Genomic DNA, 6,463 nt, shown 5'->3' with positions numbered 1-6,463 from the left:
AATTAACTACCAAGGCCCAAGGGTCCAAAATATCTTGAAAGTTTCAATATTCCCTTGGACGGGGATCTCCAAAAATAAAAAATTTAAAACCCACGAATTTTAAATGTTGGAGAATTTAATTTTTCCTAGGACCTAAATTAATTAAATTCATGGCTTAATTAAAAAATTTAATTGACTCATGAAGGGATTAATAATTTTTTCAACCCTTTAATACTTTAGCATTATATCTAAAATATTATTTACATGAAATATTACATTCTAACCCATGAAGGGCGAACACCCGTTCGTTATAGACCCTCTATAAGTTACCCATTTCTGCGACTCAAAATATGATCTGGTAGGCTAAGAGACTTGTAATAAAATAATCTAACCAAATAACTAGAATTATTTCCAAATCACTTTTACAGAGACTCGATAAATAACAATAAGACCCATCTAAGATCTTGACAACAAAATCCACCTTAGGTTTGGGGTGAGGCTAGAGGGAAAACCTCTGTCGATCATCCATGTTTAGAAACACACATGAATTAGTGAGACAAAAAACGTACTAGGATAGAAATCATCATTAGAAAAATAAATTTACCTAGGTTGTTACATACATCTGTCTTATTAGGATCATTTACATTACAAAATGCAGAATGGGTTTACAAAATTCCAGTGTACATATAACTGATAATGATGAATTTGTGAATCATCTGAGTGCTCGGACATGATGGAAGTCCTTGCGCGAAAAAATGTATAGCTATGGGTAGTTGACATGGAGTGGTCAATGGGGGTCTTTTTTAAAGTTTATACTAGTTGAAAATTTTGAAATCCTCTTTGAAGGGTGTTTTGGATCTTTTTGTACACGACACATCTACACAACAGTTACATTCTTGGGGAGGTAGGTGAGGGAGGGGTGATTTTTAGCCCAAGAGGAAACATTTAAATATCATTCTCTTGGAACCTAGGCTTAGAATCCAACAACCAACCCAAAACCTAGCCAAAACCTATGTCCAGTACTTAGGACTTACTATCACCTCATCATTTGATACCCCTAAGCTCATCATCATGGGAGATTACAAAAATACAATTCAATACCTTTAATTAGGTGCTCTCCCCTCTGAGCCTAGACTGTGCTTGATTTCCCATCCTACATACTCACACCTTTCTTAGTTCTCTCTTGTTTCCTTTTAACATGTCCTCCATATTAGTAATTCCCTTGTTGATCAACAACCCAACCTATCCCTCCAAGAAAAAAAGGAGACCTCTTAGTCAATGGTCATTGTCATGCCCTTATAATTCCATGATGCCCCCCACCTATTACTTAGCATTTTCACAATCTCCATGTGGCCTCAGTGTATCATATATTGCACATGAGTGTAACATATCTATCATCTCCATGTATTAATACCATATCCTAACCTCTATAGTAAACATCTCCTATCCTCTTCTTGGCACCGAGGTGGGATTTCCCTTGCGCCAACAGATCCTAAGGTTAGTCCTTTCTATCATTGCAGGGCAAGGGGCTCTATGAATATGGGATTGGAATTAGTGGCTTGAATTGATAATAAGACTCTACCCAATGTTTGGCATCACTTTTGTTTTTCCTACAACTCTCCCTAGTCTATCTTACTCTCTTTCTGCTATAAATCTTGACATCACACTTTGACGCTCCCAATCCCCTAAGTCATCTTAAGAAGGTGTGTTTAGAAATTTCCACTTCTTTCATCTACATTGCGTCCCGCTTTTGAGGTATCATCTTCTTCTACTCACCAAGATATTTCCAACAATGTTAATTTCATTAGAATTTGAGCTTGGGGCACCAAGAAGAATAACACGAAATAAATATGAAGAACATGCGAAACATATCTTGGACACCACTTAGATAGAGTTGTTCAATAAGTTCGTAGAAGAGAACTGTGGAATTAATGTCTCAATTAGTAATTTTGTGCAACAAAAACCATGGTATGTTAAACTTATCATTGTACATGACACTTATTGTTGTCGTTATCATGTGGAATTTCAATTATATTATGGAACCTTCCTTAATTTTTGTAAAACATTTTAGAAAAATTCACCTCCTCCTTCCACCATCTATGATTTCATATCTGAAATTCTATGTGGAAGAGAAAATCATGAATTATTTTACCAAAAGAAATGTGTTGGTGGTAAAAAATGTGATCATTGTGGACATTTGACTTTGTTTCACAACAAACATCCTATTGATATGAATGATCAATCATTGTCCAACATAAAAGTGAAATGGAAGAGATATGAATATATCCATACATCGATTGGTTCAAGTAGTAGTACAAGTGATAGAAGGATTGATTTACAACAAGAAGAATTTTTTGTGATAAAGATTTTGAAGAATTTAGAGATAGAATTTGTAAATACACCAAGCATTCTCATAGAGTTTGATGGCAGGACCTGCAATTGAAAACATCATGTGAAACCTTTTCCACCAAGGACCATTGTGTCACTAGTTTATTTTACAAAAAATTACACATTTGTTGCACAAAATGAAATACAGAGTGAATATTATCATTTTGACCAAGTCTCTATGCTTTTCCATGTTCTATATTAGACACGATGAACAAAATATTGATCATATAGAAAGCACCAGTGAGAATCAACATGTTATTAAAGAATATCATTTTTATATCAGTGATGATCGTAGACATGATACACATTTTGTACAACATTGCTTTGATAACATTTATGACTCATTGAAAGGTCGTGGAATAAAATTTAATGAACATTGGATATGGTCAAATGGATGCGTAGGTCAATTCAAATCTTCAAGATCATTCTTTTGGTTATGTCGTATTCATATGAAAACCAACATTAAACATTGTTAGAATTTATTTGAGATTGGTCATGTAAAATGATAACATGATGGCGCAGGTGCATGTATTAAATGAGCACTTTGAAGATATCAAATGGACCACTCTATAAACTGACTTGTCTCAGGTGAACAAGTTGTTCAATGGTGAATTTTTGCACTAAGCCATGAGACTAACACATCAAGGGAGGTACGCAGGTATGTACACATACATTAACTTATATATATATTCTTAATATATGATAATTTTTATTAATTTTCTAATTTTAAACATTTATAAATTATATAGTTTGCATAGAAGACACATAATTCAATGATGCTTCTAAAAACAATATGTATGTAAAATCTTGGCAATATACAAAACTTAATACAAAGAGGAGAATCTCACTTGCAAGGTTCGAAGAGATGGAATCAAAGAAGACTATAGTGTGATCTGAAGGTGATCGAGTTTGTGATCTTGTTAGAGAAGGTAACATTTCTATTGCTTTCAAAGGATATATATTCATTGTGTATAAGTATCTAGATAATAATTAAAATATAGATCTAAATAGATAATAAAATCAAGTACATGTTGATAACTAATTTCTTGTTAATTATGATATGAATTTACACTTATTTTTATTGTGCAGGAGATGTTTTTGTTGTAGTTGCACCCATTAACAACATAGAAAATATCAAGTATTATTTGATGCGATGCACTAAGCAAAAGATGAATTTATTGGAGGAATATGATGATAACGATTTTATATATGAAAGAGGGTCTATTATACTGAAAGGATATTTTTTCCAAGAAACTCATCAAACTGAGAGTCATGTTTACTTTCAAGACTATCAACCTGATGCCATAAGTTGTCAATATAGTCACTTGGTGTGTGCAACGCGCATAAAGTTGATAGAAGTTCAATCAAGAAAAAAATCGAAAGTTAAAAAATGGAGAATGTCAAAAGTTGACCATGAACAGATCATTGAGGATGGCATTCCATTAGAATTTTTTTAATTGAACTGCCCAACAATATCTTCTCCTTGTATTCATCTTTGAGAAAGAGTTCAAGTAGATTGTTAGCCTTTCTTTTTGTGCACTCTTAAGTTGTCCATTCTAGCTAGTACTAAGTATTACATAATTGTTTTCGTTAGTATGGTGGCTCTGTTGTTAAGTTAAAAAGAAATTCAAAGATCCCAAATATTACTATAATGTAAGGATGTAGCATATCACAGTTTTCTTGTTTGTTGTTGATTATACACCTATCATATTTGCATTACATTTTTCTTTTTTATGTCATCATTTTATCTTTTCAAATATTTTTATTGCTATCTTAGTAACATTATTTACTTTATTAAAATCACATTACCATAAAAAATGCATTATTAAAAAAAAAATTATTAAAAAAAATCATTTTATTGTGTTTGTCATATACATGCAGTGCATACAAAACCTATTAAAACTAACAATGCATGCTCCACACATAGTATTTAATATTTGAAAATTTCATTTACTTTAATGCAACTTTTGAGATTAATGCAACTTCAATTGATTCAACATTGCAATTTTTAATTTTCAATCTCTAAGCTTTCTCAAATTTCATGAAAAATACAATTTAGTATCTGAAAGTAGACTTTAAGACAAAGAAGGTAATTTAGAATGTATGTTTTATAATGCAATTTTATAGTATGTTTGCATTGAACAACTTTATATTAAAAGTTAAGTATCAACCCACATCCATATAGCTCTTCTATACAAGGAGATGATCTATTCATGAATGCAAAATGTATACATGTACCATTTTTTATAATGTACAATTTTAAGTTATAAGATTGTTTTAGACATGTTCACCATTATAAGATCCACGAATGAAAAATGTACCATGTTTTGTAATTTGCAATTTTACTATTCATTAAACAAATTGAAAAAACAACTTCACAAAACTTAAGAATCAACCCAAATCGTTATTATCTTCTACTAACATTATAAGAATCATCATGCAAAATGTACCAACTAAATGCAAATTTACAAGTATTTCTTCTTATTCATGAACTTATATGTAAAACCTTTAAGCATCAAACCACACATCATGCAAAATGTAACAAACTATAACTTGAAACCTTACATCAAACAAAGAGTTGGAAGTTAACTAGAACAACCAAGAAAAGGTTGATCCATGAGAACTTTGGTGGGTAATAATGAAATCCAAAATGGCATGCATTCTACTTATCATTTAACTTGAAACATACATCACTTGAAAAGTTGGTATGGGGAAACTGTAACTATTACAAAGGGTATCAAAAGTTGGTTTCTAAAACTCTACATATGTGAGCCATACAAAGTACCAACTAAATGCAAATTTATTATACTATGTTTTCTTTGAGAAACTTTATATTAAATGTTAAGTATCAATAGCCTTTTGATACAAGATGATGATCTATTCATGAATGAAAAATGTATACATGTACTAGATGTTTTATAATGCAATTTTAAGTTATATGATTGTTTTAGACATCTATACCATTATAAGATTCATGAATGCAAAATGTACCATGTTTTGTAATTTGCAATTTTTATAATGTTGCAAATTTACAAACATTGCTCCATATTCATGAACTTAAATGTAAAACCTTTAAGCATAAAACCATGCATTATGAAAAATGTAACATGTTTTAAATATTGTTTATTGTTTATTAAACTCACAAACTATAACTTTAAACCTTACATAAAAAATAAAAAAATTGGAAGTTAACTAGAACTACCAAGCAAAGGTTGATCCATGAGAACTTTGGTGGGTAATAATGAAATCCAAAGTGGCATGCATTCTACTTATCATTTAATTTGAAACATACATCACTTGAAAAGATGGTATGGGGAAATTGTAACTATTACAAAGGATATCAAAAGTTGGGTAGCAACTTTATATTAAAAGTTAAGTATCAACCCACATCCATAGTATACCTTCTATACAAGATGATGATCTATTCATGAATGAAAAATGATATATAGTTATATGATTGTTTTAGACATATACACCATTATAAGATTCATTTAAATGCAAAATGTACCATGTTTTGTAATTTGCAATTTTACTATTCATTAAATAAGTTGACAAAACAACTTTGAACAAAACCTAATAATCATCTACTAACATTATAAGAATCATCATGCAAAATGTACCAACTAAATGAAAATATACTTTCATTGCTTCATATTCATGAACGTAAATGTAAAACCCTTAAGCATCAAACCATGCACCATGCAAAATGTACCATGCTTTACAATGCAATTTTATAGTATGTTTGCATGAACAAATTTATATTAGAAGTTAAGTATCAAACCACATCCATAGTAGATCTTCTATACAAGATGATGATCTATTAATGAATGCAAAATGTATACCATATTTTATAAAGCAATTTTAAGTTATGAGTGTTTTAGACATCCACGTCATGATAGGATTCATGAATGCAAAATGTACCATGTTTTGTAATTTTCAATTTTACCATTCATTAAACAACTTGACAAAAAAAATTCACAAAACCTAGGAATTTGAATCCAAATTCATATTATCTTCTACTAACATTATATGAATCATCATGAAAAATGTACATAAACTCCAAAATCAGCATATTAAAGATCAATTCATAATAAAT

The sequence above is a fragment of the Pinus tabuliformis genome, chromosome 1_1 (genome assembly GCF_031772625.1).
Source record: "Pinus tabuliformis cultivar Carrire ecotype Pingquan chromosome 1_1, CPIR1, whole genome shotgun sequence".
Lineage (NCBI taxonomy): Eukaryota > Viridiplantae > Streptophyta > Pinopsida > Pinales > Pinaceae > Pinus > Pinus tabuliformis.
The sequence above is the reverse complement of the archived record's forward strand: the minus strand, read 5'-3'. Positions refer to the sequence as shown.